Source organism: Cottoperca gobio, chromosome 14 (genome assembly GCF_900634415.1).
Source record: "Cottoperca gobio chromosome 14, fCotGob3.1, whole genome shotgun sequence".
In the NCBI taxonomy this organism is placed as follows: Eukaryota; Metazoa; Chordata; class Actinopteri; order Perciformes; family Bovichtidae; genus Cottoperca; species Cottoperca gobio.
Window position 1 is genome coordinate 9,528,321 of NC_041368.1, and position 23,973 is coordinate 9,552,293.

The following is a 23,973-nucleotide window of genomic DNA, read 5'->3' on the forward strand; positions in this document are numbered from 1 at the left end:
ATTTACACACAAAAGATATTAAAATGCAATTTCATTAGTAGCAGATGATAAATCAATGGAAATATTATCTTGTAAAAGTGTTATTTAGCAGGTTTTAAATGCACTTAACATACATTTATAATGGTACACATTTATAACTGGTGCTTGAATTGTCTCTTCCCTATCTAAATTCAATAACCATTCTAATATAATTTGCATACATTTTAATTATATTTTGTCAAATACAAGGTGTAATTATTATCGATAGTATTCCTAAGGTTCTATTTTAGTCCCCTGATTGTATGAAATCATTTTAATTTCTGTAAGACTAACCAGTAGACTGATGCAAATACAAAACAAATATAAAAGCTGATCATTTTAAACAAACGTTTGTTATTTGAAAGCCCCCAAAACAGCAAACCAGTGTGCTAACTGACTACATGTGAGTTTCTCCATCTGCTTTGAGAAATCCCCACATCATCCACTAGAGATCAGCATAAGATGCCATTTCAGCTGCCAGTTTTACTCTAAATGTGCAGTCAGGAGCTGAACTCACTACCTAACCAGGATTTGTTAATAAAAATGTCAAGGATAGAAAAAATGTTTCATGACGCTTTGTATTTGTGTGCAAATGGTCAACAGGAAGTCCTTGGATTCGTGAGCAGCAACAATGCAACTTCTCACTACAGTGACCGTGTTGCACTCTGTATTATAACCCTGGTGAACAGCAGCCCATTCTGCTTTCAGCTGCATGATTGTGAATCTTAACAGATCTACTTTCCGGCTCATACAACAGTTCCAACAAAGGGGTGAGGCAGGAGCAACGTCTCTGAAGGAGGCGGGCTCAACATGGGCACACTGTCTGGCTGGAAGAGGGATCAAGCCTGTGACCTTCTCACAAATGGACAGTCTGCAACTGCCAGCCCACCCTGCCACTTGAAAAACGTACTGCAAACACTGAAGGAGCCTGTCATTGAACCTTAGAGGGGTTATTTCCAAGTCTGTGACCTTAACAACTGCATTTATAGGATACTTGAGACAGAGGGGAAGGGGGGGGCAGACAATGTGTAGGAGAAAAAAATTGAGGGAACTGGAAAAATTTTTGAAAAATCTAAGAGAACAAAAAGTAAGAGATTAAAAAAAGATTCAAATTCAAACAATGGATTACAGCAGAAGTGTAACTGCAGTTTCCCAATTCACTTCTTAGGCTACGTGTGTGGCCGGAGAACAGATGCGCATTTCCATAGAGGAGTGAACAAAAGGGAAAAGAAAAAAAAACTCTGTGCTCCTGACAGCCGGTTAAAGCAACAGGAGCCAAACTCTTCAGAGACAAACCTCGAAATCTAACCATCTTTATCCAGCCCATTTAAGTTTTTTTTTAGGTTTTCAGGGGTGCTTTTGGGGTGCAGAACAGGCATTATTTAGAGTAACAACTACATGCAGGACTGCAAATGGTACATCATGTTTGAACAAAGATGATTTCTGAAAAGTCTTGATGGGTTTTATGAACAATATGTGACCGTACACTCGTCTGAAACTTTCAAAGACTTCTCCTCGCTGGCCTCTGAGTGTGCAGTCAATACATTAGTATACTTATAATACTTTAATAATTTCAATAGTAATATTCTGTATAACAAGATAAAGCTATCAAAAATAATGACAGTGATGAATCAGAGATTTGACGTGATTTCACATTGATCCACTTGAGTTAGTGCAGCTCATTGTACAGGAATCCACCAGCTGCTGCTTTTAATTTATTCAGCAAAGAGTGCAAAGTGCTGACAGATATCTTCCCCGTAGCAAACAAATCCCTGGTATTATCAATTCAAAATAGGTTGTTCTTTTTATGTCATATATACTAAGAGATCTGTATTTGAATTTGTATTAGACAAACAAACTTGAATTGAAACAGTATCTTTTGTGTTGTTGCTGAACTCACTTTGGTCAAAACAAGTCTAAACATGAACCGGCAGCGTGTGAATAATCATTTTCATATCGATCACTCAACGTTGGATTAATGGCCATATTTAGCACAGACTGCGCTGCAGGGAGCGGATCTGTGGCAGCAGTTTTGAACATCTATTGAAGCAGTCAGTAGTGTCTCAGGTCAGGAAATGTGATTTTCTAGCAGGATGGTAGATTGTGATCAGCCGTGGCATAAGAAGCACAACATTTATTTTTAGCTTGTTTCTCGTTTGTGATATGAATAGCTCTGAAAGCTGCTGCCATTTGTGTAAATTCAAGAGATGTTTGAAGTCAGACACCACTGAGAACATCTGTACTGCTGCAGACCCTCTGAAGACATATTATATATTGGAGAAACTGAATTATACGTTTAATACTGGTATATTATTTATAGTCATTACAGGAAGGCCGACAGTTAGCTACCAGACAGAATACCCTAAATACAGTTAGTTATTAAGCATGCACTACTCACTGTATTGTATTCACCTTAGCCAACAGCAGAGCTCTTCACTGAAACCTGCAATAATTGACTGCTTTAGCCACTTGGAGGCTCATCGACGTATAATCACAATATAAAGTCGATATGGAAAACATATTAGCAAGGAGTCGGGCGATAATATCCTGTGGGTTTGTCACTACGAGCGACACTTTTCCTATTACAGGTAGTCATTTGATCCATTGTAAATATTATACAGTTTCACCATTAGACTCACGGTAGTTATTCACTACAGTCTTCAGTCCATGCAGCATCATTAGCATGGAGTCTGTACTAAACCAGAAACTAACAAAGAAAATGTCATGAATTTAATTTAACTTACAATACACATAAGTTCACTGTATGAAGTAAAAACAAATATGAAAAAATATTGTAGTGGTAAAAAATAAATAAGACGCTGGCCATGTGGCATATCTGACCCTTCACCAATGTAACGTGTTAATCAGGCCTGCACACCCACACAGGTGTTTTCACTTATGCTGTCTGATTATACCTCTGCTCAGGGAGCCGGTACGTGGAGCTAAACTGGAAATTACGTGAGCTCCCCACAGCCTACAAAATAAAAGATAAAAGAATGTCAGTATAAAAATAAAAGTAAAAAATACAAATACAGCTGTTTGACGGAGAAGAGTTGTGATACATAAAAAAGTTGCACCGAACGTTCATTAACAAGTCTCAGAGAGGCCTGAGGAGAAGTCTAATTAGTGAAAATAAAATCACCTGTGTAATCACCATGGAAATCTAATGTGCATACATTAATCTAATAATAAAACATATTTGAATTGGGAAAGAAATTACCTTTATAGCACGCAAAAGCATAACGTGCCTCATTCTGCGTGAGGCTATTTAATAACAGAGGCCACTCAAGATGTTGAAATTTAAACAAAATATACTGCATTATTTTAAAACAATAGCAACTTTCTTACCAAGTATTGGCAAATAAGATAAAAACACTTCTCTAAAAATGTTTTTTCACAGTTTTAAGAGGCATGTTGTCTACTATACTGCTTAAACTGATTTCCAAGTCCTTGTTTTTAAGGAATAGTTTGGCATTTGTAGTTTTTACTTTTCTGTTTCTGTTCAAATTAAACAAACAAACATGTTTATTTAGAAGTGCTTGAAGGCATATTTTGATCTTTGGAGAGAGCCAGGCTAGCAGTTTCACCCTGCTTCCCGTCTTTATGCTAAGCTAAGCTAATCATCTCCCGCCTCTAGTTCATTAGTTATAAGACAGAGACGTGGGACTGGTATGGAGCAGTTAGTTACATTATGCGTCAGAGCTTGACCATCACACACTGTTGTAGTTCTAAACAAAACCAAGGTGAGTCTTTACTGGTGGCCAAGAATATACAACATGAAAATGTCTTAAAAATATGTGAAAAATGTTCGTAAAATATGTGCAAATTATGTGAAAAATGTTCGTAAAATATGTGCAAATTATGTGAAAAATGTAAGAAAGATATGTGGAAAAATGTGTCCTACACTTAATTATCTCTGGATATTGGACAAATAGGGCTAAAACTCTCATCCTCATCCGAATGCAGCTAAAACAGCAGGATTATTTCTCAAAATATTGGTTTTCCTTTAGCTCTGCTTTTAGATGTCAGAGAGGCTATTACATCATCAAATCTTAAAACTGAACTAACACTTTGTCAAAGAAAATAAAAAATTGAAGTCACTTTTGCTGACAGGTTAAAAAATGTATTACATTTCCCTCACAGATATGTGTTGAGATCCACAGCATGTTAACAGCTGTACAGTGTGTGTTAAATATACTGCAGCTCTTCAGTTTTCAAGTATCATCAGAGTAATAAAACAGAGCTCTTTACTTCTGTTTCTCTTTTGTGCGCTGCATTCTCCTGATAATCATGTACATGTGAGGAATCCTATTTCCACTCCAGTCTGCTTTGCGTTAGTTAATTACTACAGTCAGTGTATGTGTGTGTGTGTTTCAGAATCCAGAGCATTGGATGACCTCAAAGTATTGTGCGATATGTTAGTGTGGCATGTTCCCCTGGCACACATACTGTATAGACTTACACACGCACACATATATCCACACACTAAATCCCTGCTGCAGCCTTCTCAATACATGCAGCCTGATTCACGTTAACCCATAAAACATGTCTGACATATTAATCAGGTCTGCATGTGGGGGTAGCTCTACTATTGCACTGCTGTTAGGCAGAGGGCTCTCATTGGACCATCTTACGCATCCTAGCGGCCAATGAGAGAAGGCTGAATCTCTCCTCTCCTAGCAACAAGACTCCTTTTTCTCTGAGCGGTGCAATCAGCAAACTGACACCCAGAATTTTACAATATGAATAATTACAACTTAACAGCTTTGCTGCAGAAGCAGAGGAACACAAGTTTATCCTTCCACACACCACTAGACGATCTCTGTTCTCCCCGTTTACTCCCTCTCCCTCCTTCTCTCCATCTTGGCTGCAGCTCTGTCTCTGAGTGCATTCAAGCAGCTCCTGTCTTATCACCTTAAAGAAACAGCCCTGCATATTTAAGGTTTTTTTTTTCCTCCCCTCTCCGTTCAGGGGCATTGTGGGTAATGGTCTGTACTTGTTGACCTCACAGAGCTGAATGGCGGGGCCTCTCTCAGGAGGGAGAAGGAATACCTTGGCAAAGAGCTATCATTTCCCCAAGACACTACCAACCTCTCAGCTATGAGCTTCTCTTTCTGCGCAGATGTTGCACTGGCAGCTCCACTTGTTTAACTTCTCATAGTTTCAACAAAAACTCATAAAATAAGGCTGAATATTTTAAGATACAGTATTCTTCTAAAACACAGGTTACAAAAAACAGCAGATAAAAGGTGGTAATGAAGAACATTTTGCCTGATTGAAGTTTTGCTGCAATCTTAAATGACTTGGCTGTGGCTCTTGCACAGCACCTGTTGCCAGGCTACAGCAGTGCACGTGCACATGGCTGCTCGACCCCTGAACCTGAATGCATTCCTGTCCTTGCTCCTGTGGGAGTCGGGGAGAGCAGAGCACATGTTACATGTCGGCACAGCAGCCCGAGACAACCAGAAATACATTGAATTATTCGGCTATCATATTGCCCGTGGTGAGCTCAGGTACGAGTAACGGGAAGTTTGCATCTACTTTTTTTTAAAATCATGTTTCATGTCATTTTGTGAGCTGCTATACAAACTAGTCTCACTGTTTGGATATTCAAATTACAGTACAAAGCTGCCGGGTTGGATATCTGAAGAGGAATGCCTGCACTCAAGTACAAACTCTCACGTCTGTGTGAAATTTGACATGTGGCAATTATAGGAACAGTCTGACCTTACACTTGCTAGACTTCTCAAATTTAGCAGAACAATATGTCATGGTCATTATAGGTCAATTGGGGTGGCATGCAGAGAGCGTCTGGCAGGTTGAAAGCAGATAATTAACTATAGAGATGACCTCCCGTCCTTTTCGGCATCTTCAGTCCAGTCTCTGAATTGTCTAACAGCAGGAACAAAAGCCCCCACAAAGCTCATTTAGCCCAGTTTCAATGAGGATAGACAAGGAAAAAGCGCTCTCTCTTTGAAGTGTGTTCCCCTCCGTCCTGCTCCGGCCCCACCTCCTGTCCAGTAGATCAGATCGTTACAGTACGAGCGCGGCGAACACACAACCACCGTTCAACCTTAAGTGACCCTTGCACCCATCAGACCCGCCCCATCCTCTGGAGGAATGCTGCTGATGGGAGTTTTTAATATTCCCCGGCCCTGTGTGCCCTCAAATTTGGCGGTGCGGCGTTAACACAAGCTGACACCACAGATTAGCCACAGACATCAGGAATGCCGCTGCCTTTTTGTGCCACGTGGACTTTGGCCAAAAGAGCCTTGGGTTGCAATGGCCACAGAGACCTGCGAAAAACAGGTCCATGACAGAAAGATGGACACTCCTCGGCGTGGCCGTCTTAATGTTAGCTAGCCAGCGAGCTACAGACACGTGGATAGTGACAGACGGCAGACGGTAAGGTCGAAGGACAGATGTTTCATCCAAGTTAAATATGAATACTCGTTTTGTACCTGATTCGCCCGTGTTTCATGAGGCCGAGCTTTTCAGGGGCACGCTTATTGTTTTACAGAGACTCTAATTAAATTGCAAAGTTATTTAACATTGACTGCTTGTCCTTCGGTCTCAAATACCTAACACAACCTTTATGTTAAGTGCTCTCTACAAGACGTGCGAGGAGTGTAGGTGTGCAACTGTAACTGCCCATTATTTTCTGACAACAAAGAGATGTTTCAATAACTGGATGACCTTTATGAAACATGTCTTGTTTAAGAGAAGATTAATTTTACTTTGCAAGTCCCAGGCAAGAATTACTGAAAAGAGGCAACAGGTTAACATGAGGTAGCAAGAACAGGAATCATTTTAGAAACCTTGTGCCTTATGATGCAAATAATGGATAATATGTTGCTGTAAAATGTATCCACACAAGGATCTCTGTGGGACAAGAGGACGGATATACAACCATCCTACAGGATGCAGTTATTGCAGCTAGTACAAATTGTATGATGCAGTTAAAAGATGCACCAAAAATCATAGACAAAAATCCAACATACAGTTTATGACACCGGTTTATAAAATGCATGCACTTCCATCAGAGAAAGATGCAGAGAACACCTCAAGTGTGATCCAATCCTTAAGATGCAGAGACTCAAGCTGAGCGGTCACAACAGACAGTTTAAGCCCCTCTGAAACTTAAGCAGCTTTAGGTCTTTATCTACACAGGCACACATAATCACTAATGCACAATTTATCTAAGCCTATGCTCAACTGATTCAATAACAGTATTAATAGCGAATACATGAAAGAATGACCATTTGATGCGTTTTATGAATATTCAGGTAAAGTGGCGACTTACTGTACATTTAATATTTTTTTAAGCCTGTGGGCTAAAATCTAAATAAAAAGTAAATCAAAGATTCAGAGGGGACGGGACTTTTTTACTGTGAGACTCATCAACAGCTTTCTTTTGCTGGAATTTCCCAGTGTATCAAACAAAATTCCCTGATTTTCAGGGGCATGTGAATAAAACACACTTTTAAAGGATAAACTGGGTCCTTCATCTGAGAAATATGTCATCCTTGGTTGAGTCTGACTGAGATTATAATATTAGGCTGCGTCATTCTGCTCAGTAAGACACATACAGCTACATTTGCTGAACAACTGCAGCCAAACATCTAGACCAGGGGTGTCAAACTCATTGTAGTTCAGGGGCCACATACAGCACAATTTGATCTCAAGTGGGCCGGACCAGTAAAATCAGAGCATAATAACCTATAAATAACGACAACTCCAAATGTTTCCCTTCGTTTTAGTGCAAAAAAGTACAAGTACATTCTGAAAATGTTCAAATTTGATCTTTTTACAAAACATTATGAACAACCTGACATTTCTTAAGAAAAAAAAGGTGCAATTTCAACAATATTGTGCTTATTTAAGTTTATCATTTACAAATGTTCATTACAACTTACAGATCACAATGTAGCTACAAAGGCACAAAACATTTCGTCACAGGTATCTGGAACAGTAGTTACTTATGAACAAATATTTACATTTTGCAAAGTCATCCCGCGGGCCGGATTGGACCCTCTGGCGGGCCGGTTTTGGCCCCCGGGCCGCATGTTTGACACCACTGATCTAGACCCACAGACAAACTGTTGTGACAGGTTTACAGCAAACATATATTTTCAAACACAAAACAATTATGTGGTAAACGTGTGGTTGTTTTCAGCACTTACAGATTCCGCAAACCCCGTAAACACGTTCGGTTTCTGGGGATTTCTACATGTTTGCGTGCATTATTTTTACTTACAGTAGAGTAAGTGCCTTTACCTTTTTTTTTATTATTGAAAAAAAACTTGATTCAGAAATTGAAAGGCCTGCTTTCTACCTCAAATATTTTCAGAGGCAGTTTTATTTGATTTTTAAGATGAAATAAGACAAAAATAAATTCCAGTTTGTAAACCAGAGTGAGGCTCACTGATCGCTGCTGTTGGCCAACTTCCAAGGCCGACAGGCAGGGGAGGAGCGCTTCACCAGATACCACTTTTCAATACCTGAATGAATAACTTTCCTTATTTTGTTTGCTTATTTAATGTAACAACAGCACAATCAGTCTGCTATTGAGCAATTAACTAAATAAAGAAGGAAAGGCTGGGCACACAGCTAAATAAAAAGGTTTACAGCTACCATTGGAAAGACTACAGGGCGGGGGAAAGTGACCTGACCCTGTGGTTACTAGTAAAACAAACAAGAAGAAGGGTTATAAATAGAAAGAGAAGGAAGAAGCATGTTTCTCTCGACCTGCCAGTGCTGAAGAAGAACTGATACACAGTTTGTCAGTTGTGACAGGAGAATCCTCTGGGCTGAACACCATGAGACCTCCGATCACTCCCCAGAGAGGAATCAATGTGACACTTTCTTTAAAAAAAACTATTCAATCAATACATGGCTCTTCACTAAGGAAATAATCAGGTTCATGAATTAAACAACGGGAATTAAAATGTGCTTTTTGTAATAACATGATAACATCTCTTTTTCTCAGGCTAAAGTCTCGTGCGGTGGTGTATCAGGGAACATAATAAAAGATTACAAAATGAAATTCTCTTGATTATATTTTCATTCAAATGTACAATGCGTACAACAAAAACATTTCGACAACTCACATACACAGCATTAAGAAATGCACTTGAGTTATAACACAAAGTAGTTTCCAGAGTGTACGTTGGTCAAAGTGGTGAAAGCTGCCTGGTGTTCACACTTTGGTGTTGGAAATAAAAGCTAACAGTGTTGATTTTAATTTTAACATTCCGATAGCAAGATTCTTATATTATTTTTATATATTTAAGCATTTTTCTAAGTATCTGGAAATGCAAGAGTGCCCTGGCCAAAATGGCAGCACAAGATATGAATCATACATATTGTGTTACATATTCACAGATTTGTGGTTTGTGGTCTTTTACTGACAGTTTCAGGGTTCTGTTTTGTTCTGTACGTCTTGCAGCGTTTCTTGATTTTGCTTGAGTTTTCTTATTTCTTTATGTATTGTAAAATCATTCATTATCTTGTATTTCCTTTATTTACAGAGTTTTCTCGGGTGTTGACATTGTAGTGATGAGTTTACTGCCAATCAAATCTGATCAAACCGCACCCACGCAGTACTGATGATTACTTTCAATAAATAATGTTGTTGTTTTTTTACTGTGATGGTTGTTCATTCATCGTTATGAATATTTAATGGTATACAGAACTGTACCATTAAATATTCATAATGAAAATGTATGTTTTCATGGCTGCAACAATTGACAGTTGCAACAATTTATTTCAGTCAACTGAAGTCTTAAATATTAACATCGTTCAATTTATATATATATATATATATATATATATATATATGGATGTCAGTGGACTGATGGTCTCTATAGAGTCAGCACAAAACAGTTACTCTTTATTACCCTGCGAATGGTTACTGCCCCAGGTGCATCCTCGGCCTGCAACTAACAGTTGTGTTTAGTATTGACTAGGGGTGACCTTGAATAGTCCACTGTGGCGTCGCAGTGGTGGGAACATTCCATTAATTTCATACGGGGGTGCTGCATGTCTAATTTACATAGAATTACTTAGTTTCTCCCAATAAATCATGATATATAGCCTATTTTGGTATAAATATCAGCCAGTTAATACTGTTAATAATAGTTTGAAAATAACTCATGTGCTTTCAATCAATGTCCTTAGTGTCTGTGAGAATAAATCACCATAAATCAGCATATATGCATCATTTTGACAGAATTTCATATTCATTACCAAGAGGGTGCAAAATCTACTTTTTTGTCCATCGGCCAAATGCTTAGTGAATGTTCAAATTCTTACCAGCGACTCAATATATTACCATTGGTTTGTTATGTTGGTGATTGTTGCAAATCTACAAGCCATTTGCTTATTTTACCAGTATTTGGCTGGTAAATGGTGCTAATTCTCTTCCCTGATTTCCAACTTGGGACTGAAAACACATAGGTTAAACAGCACATATGATAAACACCTGCAAGTATAAATATGAATACATGTACATAACACTCATTCCTTACAACCCACGCAGCATGTCATCCAGTAGGGCAACTAGATGATATGAGTACATACATGCACATGCTCGAGCGCTTACAGCTCATCCCTTTATCACTAAGCCACTCCTCGACACCACAAACATGACACAAACACATCAGAGATCAACACCAACCTCCTGACACATGAGTGTGAAAATGACAGACTGGATCAATACTTTGTTTAGCTCGAGAGCAGCTGTTGGCGGGGAACTGAGATCACAAGAGCTCAGTTTCAACGGCCACGCTAGCAGCTGCACTGAGATGCTCAATGCAGGGAGGAGACCAAAGTTGGGTGGATGCCTCGTGCGGCAAAAAAAAGAAAGAAAGAAAAAAAAGCTCCATCTGCTCCCCCCCCCCTCTTGGATCATTTCTTCAGCATCAGACCAGTTTTGAAAAGTTGCCCGGGAGCTTGTGATCTGTAAGTGTGCGCGGATCGACGGTATGTAAAGCGTCTGCTCTTGGTGCCGGTGATATTTGAATACTGTTGCATAGTGGAAAACTCTTCTCGAATACTTCTGTTTTCCGTTAAATTCATGGCAGCCTAATCACTTTCAACTTCTGATATTAATACATCACATCAGAAGAGGTAGACACATGAAAGAGAGAAGAAATGCTGATTAAGAAAAGATGTGAGAGGAGGAAAAGATGGAAGCAAAGAGCGGAGCCGCCTGTGAGGGTGGGGAAAAAAAAGAGTTTGCCTCAGAGTCTTCTGTCATTTCTGCTTGGAGAGAAAAAAAAAGAAAAAGAATCGCACACAGGGCCCCTGTCTCATTTCTATGGCAACCTGAAGGCTATTATCGTACCTTGCCATTCATCATGAAAGGACTTCAGTTGACGGGCAGCGAGACGGGGTGGTGAGAGGGGAGGACAGTGCGCTGCATTTTCCCTGCTCACAGCTGGGAAACAGAAGGAAAAGGAATGAATGAGTGAAAGAAAAATGGAGTGCAGGAAAGTTCATTGACACTTAAAGTACAACAGTTTATTAATGCGAGCAGAAGAGGCGGCATGTTAAACCTACAGGTGTGAACCGCTAGAGCAGAAGTTTATATGGTTAGAGCTCTCAGTCCATGTGTGCTCGACATTAATTGGGAAATAAGACAGTGGTGGAAAGTAACTAAGTACATTTGCTCAAGTACTGTACTTAAGTACAATTTTGAGGTACTTGCACTTTACTTGGGTGTTTTAATTGTATACTACTGTCCCCTTCACTACATTTATTTGATGACATTAGTTACTTATTACTTTGCAGATTAAGATTTTAAAAGATTTTAAGTATATGAAAATACAATTCATTGTTATTCAGTAAATTAAACCACGAAACAGCATAAACATGAATACAATTAGCTATGTTGCAGCCAGCTGCAGTATTAAAATGCATCAATAATAATATTATAATATATAACAGTATAACCAATAAAGAGCCCATTTGGCAGCATGGTGAGCACTTTGCTTTTATATGTTAAGTACATTTAGACTGATTTAAAATTGTGGTATTAGTACTTAAGTAGAAGAGCTTAATACTTCCCCCACCACTGGAAATAAGACAGTGGTGTATCTTGACCCATTGTCTGCTGATGAAGGCTGTGCAATGCAGTCAAAAGCTCCAGAACAAGTGAGTAAGTGCACCTTCATTGGAGACTGTTGGGTCAAATGTTTGACATTTCTTTTGTACTCAAGAGAATTATATGGAAATGAACTTGTGTTTATGTAAATAACTGTGCTCACGTTCCCTACAGCGACAGATGTACAGTGTAATATAATAAATGTGCATATTTAATTCAGAATGCAGGCTTCATTTGGGCATTAATATTTCCTAAAGCATGAAATCCTTGTTTTACGGTTCATAGAGGTGAAAAGCTTTTGCTGTTACCATTTTGTTGAATTAGTACAATGTCTAAAAACTGAAATATTCATGAAAAATATCCACAAACCATCAAAGCAGTTGTGTTTAATACCTCTGAGATCATAAGGCGATTATTGCATGACTGATTATAGCTTATTGCTAGTTGAGTGACCAAACCCTGAATGTTTTTCCAATAAATATTTCAACTTCTGGGGAATCTGTTGATGAGAAACGAGGAACAGAGCACACCTGCGTGAAATGATTCCTCATCTTAACCCACAGAAAGAATGGAAACAGAATAGCAGAAAAGTCAAATCTTTAGAAGTTGGGTTTTTTTCGTTGTCTATTTGTCGTTGTCCTTGAATTCAATGCATTCAATGAATAAATGATACACTGGTAATAAAAAGAAGAAAAATAAATGGACTGCTTTTATATAGCGCTTTTCCAATCTTTACCATCACTCAAAGCGTTTTACAACACATGAAATTCACCCATTCACACACATTCATACAGAGAGGCTACCATACAAGGTGCACATCAGCTCTTCAGTAGTGATACCATTCACACACACTCACACACCGTTGGCCATCGGGAGCAATGTGGCGTTCAGTATCTTGCCCAAGGACACTTCGACCACTGTACCTCCTGAGCCACAGCCGCCCACTGACCAGTTTAGTTTACAAATGTAGCTTCCACAGCAAAATATTTCCTTTCTTTTACCATATTGTTTAAGTTGCTTCAATCTGACACTGAGCTTTAAAGCTTACTTGGCTAAACCCTAAATGTAACTCAATATGGTATGTTTGCAATTGTTAATATAATTCATTCATTTATTGTGAACAAACTGCCAAAACTATGCTACCATACAACTAAACTGCATTCTCATTTACTTTTCGAGGAAAATGTATTTCTTCACGTTGTAAATTGAAATAAAATAAAATAAAAATGCAATACAACTAATTGACAATGCAGTTCAGTTGTATGGGAATGTCCTTTTTAGGAGACCGGGATGCCTGTACGGTAACGTCTCTACAAAGATATATGACATACATATTGATTTTAGTCTAGGTTGGATGGAGATCGAGGAAAGTTTGCAGAAATGCTGCTTCTTCAACCTCTGTCTGTAGTTAAATACTGACAGAACATGTTAAATAGTGCTAATGAAACAAAGTGACATGAGTTTGTGTACACACAACAAACAGCCCACTTGGCATAATGCTTTTCTGCATGTGAAAATAAGATTTAGAGCAGCTCTTAATGATTCAGTAAGTTTTGAGGGTAGTTAAATACATTTATACATGTCAGGCCTGGCAGCAGTGCTGCTGTTGTGTGAGCAGAGTGAGCGGGGTTAGTGTGACAGTGCATTAGCAGCCAGAGTCCATTCTCTGCGTCCCCAGAGAGACCAGCGCGGGCATATTAACATTCTCCTCAGAAGGGCCACAGGATCTGCCTTCAATGCCGACTGAATCCAAACAAAAGACAGTGTGTGTGTGTGTGTGTGTGTGTGTGTGTGTGTGTGTGTGTGTGTGTGTGTGTGTGTGTGTGTGTGGGACACAGAGAGAGGGGGTGTGTGTAACAGTGTGTAAGACGAGGAGAAAAAGCAGCGACAAGGAACGAGGGAAAGGGCTGCAGTAGGAGGAGAAGCACGAATGTACCGCTGGCTGCTGTGTATACATTTGTATTACTCCTCAATGCTGTGACCCCCATATCCTGAAACATCTTTTTAAGAATACAGCAGTTGATTGATTTTCCTGTCCTTGCCCTCGGGTGAAAACTTAATCCATCAAAACATTTGAGAGAAAAGTATTGATCTTTTTCCTCTTGCTTTTCAGCGTTGGTGAGTTTTAAACAGCTGTTGAATCATTTCATGCACATGTCATAATTAATAACATGAATGAGGTAAAAATCTAAATCTGACTCATGACGGCGGTAATATGATAGCTTACTTTAATTTCAGTTTTGACCAATCACAGCGATCAACTCCCTTGTCAACCACTCTGACTCCGTTAAGGTTTAGCAAGAAACAGGATTAGTTGCTATGCAAACTGTAACCAGGGAGTGACTCCTCTTAATCACTCTCTCATATGTACGTACATAACGTTTCTATTTTTATTTATGCACCTCTGTTTATGTGGTGTTCTTTGAAGACTGTTTTTTAAACCGAGTACATGTATTGGTTACATACAAGTCATAATATGTGAGAGGGCTTTCTTAACTTAGATTATACAGCAGATAGCTGCTGCATCACTGTCATACCCAGTAGCCACTGTAGACAGTTGACTTCCTACGCAAAACATCTGGCCTTCATCACAGAGCGCCTGAAATCTTTCTACATTCCACATGCAAACTGCTCCATGTCATGCAATCTACGTCTACTCTGCTGCCGGGAAGATAATTCACTACACTCATCTTCTCTTATTCGTGACTACAATATAACTGCAATGCAGCTCGTCAACAGTCTAATAATCGATAGCTTGCGTGAGTGATTTATTCTCACAGGTCATCTGGGACAGGTTTACTCAGTGTTCCCACAATCAAAACCAAGCAAGGTGAAGCAGCTTGTAAGTTCTGTGCTCCCCACCTGTGGAACAAGCGTCCAGGACACCTGAGACCTGCTGAAAACTGTCAGCTCATTTAATTCAGGGCTAAAACATGATTGTTTACAGCATCAATTAGATACATAACTTATTTTAAATCTGTAACCATTTTCCTTTGCAACTATTTTCATTAGCTTGTTTTTATTGTCTTTTAAAAGCATTTTTAAAAATATCTTCTTTACTAAATACAATTTTTTCAATTTATTTTAAATATTTATTGCCTGTTTACACTTTTTTTATTGTCTTTTAACAACATTTTAAAAACTTTACATGCGAGTCGCACTTACATCAGATAAAGTCAACACAGGATAAATAAATGGGAGCGTCGCCTGAAGAAACTACATTACTGTTTCACCTAAATGTCCCTCGGGATGAATAAAGCATCTATCTACATAGACTTGACAATACACCGGCCATGCTAGCAGCTCTGTGAGGCTGCACTTACAGTGGGCACAGCATTGCTTTGAACTAAATGCTAACATCAGCATGCTAACAATAATGATACTTACATGGTGATGATTTTGCAAAAATAGGGTTTACCATGTTCATTATCTTAGTTAAACATTAGCATGCTAATATTGCCTGATTAGCACTAAACACAGAGCACAGCTAAGGTCCCGGGACCTTAAGCCCTGAACCCTCTGGGACGTAACTGACGTCACCTGGTAAATGCTTGAGTGTGAGAGGCGGCAAGGGCTTCAAATGATAAAAACAGGAACAAGGGACAACACTTTATTGTGAAATATAACGTTACCTTGACGACGCCAAAACATGTTATGTACAATTGGGGGTTATTATTTAGAGTTTTTTACTGCTTGATTTGAACATCTTTCAGGCTCTTGAGAGGTAATTGTCAAATAGTAATTGAACTGTATTAATTGTAATAGGCCTACAGCCTATGATTGTGTTCCTTCCCCTGGTAACTCCGTGTTTAACATCCTCATGTGGACTTACAGAACGTGTGCGTGAAGGGCTCAAAATGTCTGCGAGAGAGCCTTCAAGCACTTGATGATTTGACAGTGGGACAGCCCTAAACCCTGTGTGTGAGTGTGGACATTTGGATTGGGCACTAGTCATAAACGAGGATATACATTTCTGCACCAAATTCCAAGGCAATCCATTGAATTGAACCACATTGTCAACCTCATGGTGGTGCTACAGGTTCATAAGGATACATCATCTGGGAACCACGATGTTGTGCCAGTCCATCTAATAGATGAGGAGATATTTCAGAAGAAAAGTCAACATTTTCACCTGCTGGTGGCGTTAGGTGAAAGGTTAGCGTAACACCAAAGTCATTAGGGATCAACCTCTGGGAACCGTGGATATCTGTAAAAAAGTGCATCTAAAATTGATTTCAGTACCAGTCTTACCATTATTTGCTTTATTGTTATGTTTACTGCTTCAAGTCTGTCCTCAAAAGAGAAACGTTACATTATTTCAGTAGAATATACCTGCATATCATCTGTTAATAATCAGCATATCAATGATTAGTCTGTGGACATTTCATCTGTTGGTTGCTTGAGTGATTTAAGGAGTGACTGCTTCTCCACAAAGCTTTCACTGTCAGACAAAGCATTTACACGTACACTCTAGGAATATTGTTAATACTTATATCAGGAATACTTGAATTCTGGCCATTCTTTCCTTCTTTCTCCTGAACCACATCGCAATCATACTAAATATGATTGACACACAGCTGGTGGGACTGAGGGTTGCCTCCACTGACCTGAAAAGGAGAACGTTAGATAAAAGCTGACAACATTTGAACCCAGAAGCAAGGCAGCCTTTGGCCTTGCATATACATTATAACTGCAACGCTACAGAACATGTACATCAAGAGACACAAGCAAAAAAGAATTTGGCAATATCAGATGGATGGATGTTTCCTCGAGGGACAGTTTGTGTTCTTCATACTCTTTATACATTAGTATAGTCTCTTCTTGGCAGCGTGTCTGAGAGGATCAAAGACCTTCTGAACTCACTGCTGTATCACTCTGGCCTCCACCTACTCACAACCATTTGTTTTTCACCATAAAGCAATACCATTTCTATACTGTACGCTGAAATGTGTTCCCTTTCCCACTCGTATCTGATTCTGTTGGGAAAAGTATGCACCCTGTAGCGCCTTTGTAGTGCTACGACAATACTTCATAGTGACAAGTACAGCTAGAATGCAGACATTTGTGAATAATTTATGGCGCTGTTTGGAAAACGATTTATCTATAAAAATCTAATTATGTTCAGACATGTTCTGTGTAAATAGTGTTTGGAGGGAATGTGAGCATGTGTGCGGCAGTCATCTTTGTGATTTGCTCTGTGCACATATGGTCAAACAGCACAGTTTGTGCCAAACAGAATTAGAATGAGGACCTTCTTACCACGGCTCAATTCTTCTCTCCCTCCCTCGCTAAGACACACACACAAACATGTGCTCATCTTCTCAGCATACACCGGGCTCTGTAAACTGACATGCCTGCAGAATCAGGGATAGATTGTGATGATATCTTGCAAAAAAGAAGCATGTTTTTAGTAAATTAGTCAAATAAGCAGACTCTCACATGTATTACAAGTTGTGGCTGGTCAGTGTTACTGTCTGTGTAATTGTGTTGCTTATGGTAAGTTATTCTAGTTAACATAAACAGGTAAAGTAAGGTTTTGGTAATGATTTTACACACAATCTGCATTTAAATATATCTTACCAATGACTCTTGTGTACTAATAAGTAAAATTGTGCTGTGACATTGTAATGATACGCCTGCAGCCTCCATTCTGCGACAAGCAGCACAATATTTCCCGGTGTGTCTGCCTCTGTGCAGCGATAAAATGCGTCCGTTAGCTGGGAAGTATTGTGATAAAGATATGAAAAGGCAGGATTGGCATGGATAAAAAAAAAAAAGTGGCAGAAGGGAGACGCTGGCAAACACTTGAGGCTGGGTTTGACGATTCGGCTTGCGTGCAGCACAAGCAGTAACAAGATGGCGCCGGTCTGCAGCAGAGAGTGTAGCAAGCTCTGTCCAGGGAGAAAAGGGAGACAGGAAAGCTGCAAGCATAACGTGCTCAGGGCACCTAGGTGCCAAGTATCACAGTGATTTGGAACCAGTCCAGTTCATGGGCTGGGGCGGGCAGAGCAGCGCCAACACCCAAAAGAGCACCTTTAGGTGAAGGGGGCACGAGAACAATGGAATGGCTGCCTCCCAGACAGAGCTGCCGTACTGCAGTGATAAGGGAACAGGAAGGAGGGAGGGGAGGGGAGGGGAGGAGGGGGGGGGGGGGCACAGGAGGTAGACATACCTGCTGCTGCTGCTGGAGCAACAGCAGCTACTGTAACAAGCAGCAGACAGAAAAAACACTGAGCTGGATTTAAACATGAGTCCAGCCTCTCATCCAGCGATCAGAGGGCATCTCAGGACTCTGTGAGAGCACGAGTGGGTGCACAGCGCAGGGGAAGAGCTGGGAAACGACAGATGCATGAGGACAAAACCATACTCACTGACATATGCTGTAAACTCACGTAACAGATGTGTTTATTCGTGCATTTAGACATGAAAAAAAAAGCTGCATGTTTAAATGTTGAGGTTTGCTCCCCGTGTGTGCGGTAGGAACTCACTGACGGCTGCTTTGTTGTTCATTTAGAGCTGTTTTTAATTCAATGGCATTAATGAATACATGGTTAAACTCCAGGTTAAACTCACATTGCCTCATTATACTTGGTGAGTTCAATGATTGACAGCAATAAAGAACAACAAACACTGCTCAGCTATGGTAAATATATCTAAATGAAATATAGTGAACTGTTAAAGTACAACATCTGCCAGCTTACTGTCAGTCAAAATCCTCTCGTATTAATTCTTATTTGTTCTTGCTTGTCAATCAATCAAATTCCACCACTGCAGGTCCAGCTGTGAGCACTACACCTGCCTGTACAGTGTAATACTGTAAAAAAACATTCACACAAAGCAAGTTGTCAGTGAGAGACAATGAAGGATCCACAGTCCTCTGAATGGTCGGCCATTTTACAAGTTGGAAAAAAATCAAGCAGGGGCCGGGGGGCAAGGCTGTGGTGGGAGGTCTTAATAATGGGGAACACACACACACACACACACACACACACACACACACACACACACTACAGTGTGAATGCTTGAAGTGCACACATTGAAGTTAGCTGCTCTCATCTTCCTCACAGAGCAGAGGATGACATTTCAAACCCAAACAGAAGTCATATCTACAAATATTCACGGTTCTTGTTTGTTTCCCCTCCTTACTGTCTGTCAGGTTTTTCTCTTTCTCTGCATGTTTTTGCTGAACAAGGCAAACACTGACACCATGACCTACTGATGCAGACCTGCTGCTGAGACGACGTAACATTACTCTATTCACAGTTTACCTCCAAATAATTGAATGTAAAAACAATATGTGTATGTAGACACATGGGAGTGTTGAGGAAATGTACTTGTGTGATCTCAGAGAGACTGAAAGATGGCAACAATAACACAGACATACATACCAAACCAATACAGCTGCAACATCTCAATATGCATAAGATCACATGAGTCTGGAGACCTCAGCAGTGAAGCGTTTGCAACCATGACAATGAAATATCATTGCCCGCACAGATCCGACATCCTACCAGAATCAGTCAGGTTCTACTGTACATGGTCATGGTTAACTGAAACCAGGCTGGGGAGCAAAACTCCCAATAAGATATGAAGTGCGTGACAATGTGATTGAGTTGCAGATTTACAGAAGTCAAAGCTCATTACAGGATTGTTTGACCACATAGTAAAAATGCCTATTTAATAAATCTCTAAATTCCTTAAGCATGGAGGGATTGTACCAAAAATGGCAGCTGTTTCTTCAAGCGTTCATCTGACACGGCTAAAAATGCCTTAAAACAAAGCTGAAAATAGAATCAGAGCTGAAAGCTACCTGTCCTTTCAACCACATGATCACTGCATCACATCACATCCAAACTAATGAAAGAATGAGGACAAAACGTCAAACTGTATCGCTGCTGAAGCTCCCTGAGAGACTGAGAGAGACTTCAGAGTGGCTGAAGAAGAAGAGGAAGAGGAAGGGGACATGTAAAGGGTTACATGCTGTATGTGTGGATGAAGGGAGGGGAGAGCTGGACGTGAAGCTGTTACTGTGATCACGGATCACCGAACAATTATAGAAACAGTTATTTGCCTCCAGACGCATTTCAACACACTGAGCAGTAGTTTTAGGAGAAGTGTTAGCACTGAGGCGACCTGAAGTGGCCCCGCGTACAGTACTGCATCAAAAACATGGACCTGTGACTCACTCATTCTACACTTTAATAGCATCCATCAAAACACAGTACACACTATAACAGCTTTTTACTGTCACTTTGCATCGCGCTGTCATCCTGCTTAGAACCATAGTTTAACGACTTGGCACCCATGGGGATGACACCCTGCTGTACAATTCAGCCTCAACCATGCATTGAGTTTCCATATTTAGTCTTCTATTCACATGTAACAAAGACTAGAAAGGTATAGAAAAAGAAAGATGATCATTTTCATGAGGTCAATCACAAGTGTACCGAGCTTTCAGTGTCACGCTCTCACCAGTACTTTGTGTTGCTCTCAAGATAAGGCATTAAAAGCCCATAGGAAATAGGAAGAGTCATGATGAATTTGTCTTTTGTCTGTTATGTAATATATCAAAGCGCTGCATGATATACAAAGGGTAATCTGCACTTCGCAGCCCAAGTGATATTATAAGTGCTTTTTTCCCTGCTGCATATAAATGAATACATGTTTGCTGATATGTTGTTTATGATAAGTGTGTCTACAACTGTACAGACTGAGTGAGATCCTTGTGCTGTTAGTCACTGTGGGTGTAACCGTAGTCACAAATTCCTCATTCATTGCACCGGCCCCAAAATAACGAGGTTACTGTAAATGTGACAGCGTTTGGCCATGACACCCCACCTTGTCTTCCCTCCATCCCAGTCACATGTCCTTCGTACCCACATTCCTCTATCCTCCTTCCTGCCTCTGGGTCTAAACCCCTCCATATCCTGAAAGAAAGCCAATGTTCTTCCTTTCTGTTCCCCTCTATGTATATTTTTTTGCTGCGTGGGTGGATCATATGAACATTCCCTGTCGCCGTGTCTAGCCTGAAAAAAGCGAAGCCGTCCCTTCCTCGCTGTTTCTTTTTAATTTACAGAGATGTGTGAGTGCCCCTCGCAGCTCCCAAGAACCCAACCCGTGCACATCACAGCAAAACGTCACAAGTTAGGGTCTCAGGGAATGAGAGAGGTACAGATTGTTTTTTTTTACAGTAGATCATCTGCTGCACGAGCGCTGTGGCTGAGAGCAGACAATGGCAGCTTCCTCTCTCGTTGGCTTTGTGCTGTGCTGTATCCTTAGTCTCAGTTTTGCCACTAAGTCCAGTCTGGTCTCGGTAAATCGGGGTCGGCACGCACCCAGGGCATATGCATTAGATTATCCATAACACTTTTATAATATATAAGACAATAAATATCACGGTATTCTTTGCATAATTCAAATCCCGATACACAGCGTTCTGATATAAAAATGACCACATATCATCTTATTGCAAGTGAACACACACGTACTGTAGTCACCACTGAATGGCCATACACAGCCAGACAGACAGCGTTTTATTATCACATGATGTTCATAAGAATGGCTCTGCCTCAGCATATTTTGGCCTCCCTGTCGATGCCACAGCCTGGCTCGGCCGAATCACGGTATGATAATCGATAGTACAACATCTTTGATTAATTACTTAACATGCCAAAATGCTGCACCGTGCACACACGCAGCAGTGCCAGTCAGACGACAAGGACGGCAGCAGAGGCAGAAAATGGACTGCCAGATAAAAAATCCCCCTCCATCGCTAAGAGAAAAAAAAAAGCCAAAGCTCCTTACAACTTACATTCTCCCTATGAGATATGTCATCTCCAGAGACGGCAGGCTTGTCAGTCCTCTGAGACCGCACCTGTCAATCATGCGGCTCTGACTGTAAGGAGGGAAAGCTCATTCGTTCATGTAGACAGAATGAGATCTGACTGACCCGCGAGATGAAGAGGAGGAGATTGGGAGGGCGATGAGACGAGATGCGAGGAAGGAGAGACGATAACTCACCCAGCTGACCGCGGTGGCAGCAGAGGCTGCCGCAGTCCTCTCTGTATGTCTGCACCGGTCAGCCTACCGAGGAGGGGAGGATGTGGCCAGACAAAATGGAAAGAGAGAGATCTGTGAGAAAAAAAGAAAGCTGGAGGGAGAGTAGAGGAAGAGATTTTTAGTGCTGCTAGCTCAGGCTTTGTTGAATAGATCATTCGGAATAGCACATGAGGCTGCTGTAGCAGATTGCTGCTGTCTAGCCGTCTGCTGCTCAGACATGCAAGACTACCATGTGCAGCCAGAGAGAAAGAGCGAGAGAAAGAGCGAGAGAAAGAGCGAGAGAAAGAGCGAGAGAGAGAGAGAGAGAGAGAGAGAGAGAGAGAGCGAGAGAGAGAGCGAGAGCGAGAGAGAGAGAGAGAGATGAAAGGGAGAGCAGGCGTCAGGTTAAAGGGTTAAAGCAGGTGAACAAGAAATATAGCAAAGATGGGTTTAAAAAGAAAAGTAATACGCATGACTAACACAACAGTAAATGTAGAAACTATGGAGGAAAGAAGCCACTGTATAAAAATATAAAGCAGCAACAGAAAACCTAAAAACTAAATCTATTCTTTAAATGTCTTTACAAAATAAGAATGCAAAAAGAGATGCATTGTAGTGGCCGCCAGTAGGAAAATGTCATGCACAAGGGAAAAAAGAGCAGATCAATGGGCCTGCACCGCTACATGCTTACTGGTGCAGGAGAGCAGGGAAAAAATGACAAATGAGAAACAGAATGAGAAAGAAAGACAGGAAGGAAGGAAAGAATAAAAACGAAAGCCAATGCAAATGCAAATCACCGCAGTCCCACACACACACACACACACACACACACACACACACACACACACACACACACACACACACACACACGGCACTTACAATCCAATAAAGTAGACATGTGCCCACAATCTCAGCGTTGTCTAAACTTTTCCATATATGTCGCAGCTTTACATCAGAAAAAAACTAACGGAAGTTATCACCTGAATTTTACTGTTATGTTTAAAAAGCTATGAAAAGAGGCCCAGACATAGAGCAGTGTAGTGAATAATAGGAAAAAATGTGTAACGCCTGTTGCTGTAGTGCCTGTACCCGCTGCTACTCACCCCTCTTTCTCCATGTGACACTACTACCCATCTTTTTCTTCCCCTGTCTGTCTGTCTCCTGGCTCCATCTGTCTCGCATTTTTCTTTCTGCTCTTGCTCGCCGCTTTAGTCTCGCTATATCACACCTCTCTGTCTGTGTCTGTGCCTCCGTATTTTCTTTCCCTCCTCTGCCTTGCATGCTTCATGGATTGCAGGCTCAAGTCCCCAGGGCAGAGAAACTGTAGAGCCTCTGCTTGCCCCTGTTTGTTACATACAGCAGAAGCAGAGCGGGGAAAGAGAAATAAATACCATCCATTCATTTCCTCCCACAGCTGAAATCACTTAGACTCTGAAGGCCTGCTAAATTCAGAGAAAGAGAGATAAGGAAAGGTAGAGAGGGAGAGAGAGAGAGGTAAAAAACACACAGGCATATAGTAGCAGAAGAGAGAAAGAAAGGCAATCACATTTTTATCTTACAATGTCTCTTTTCAAGCTCCTTTTCATTAAAGGAAAGAAAAAAAAATCCTTCTCCAGTCGGCAAGTCCGGTATTCTGTTCCTGTCTCTCTCTCCCTCTGTGTCTGTGAGAGTGACTGGGTATTACAGCGTGTGTTTCATGGAGAAAAAAGGAGGGAGGGCGCAAGATCGAAAAGGAGGGAGTAAGAGAGTGAAAACCCAGTTCAGGGAGCGGTAATTAAAGGAAATGTAACTGGAAGCCTGGTGGTGTGGTA

At 40.6% G+C, this 23,973-nt stretch overlaps 1 long non-coding RNA gene across 1 annotated transcript in view; it reads right to left on the reverse strand.

Annotated features, from left to right (window-relative positions):
* LOC115018483 (uncharacterized) overlaps positions 1 to 23,973 on the reverse strand; it is a 69,607-nt gene that overhangs the window by 2,806 nt on the left and 42,828 nt on the right. The window lies entirely within an intron of this gene.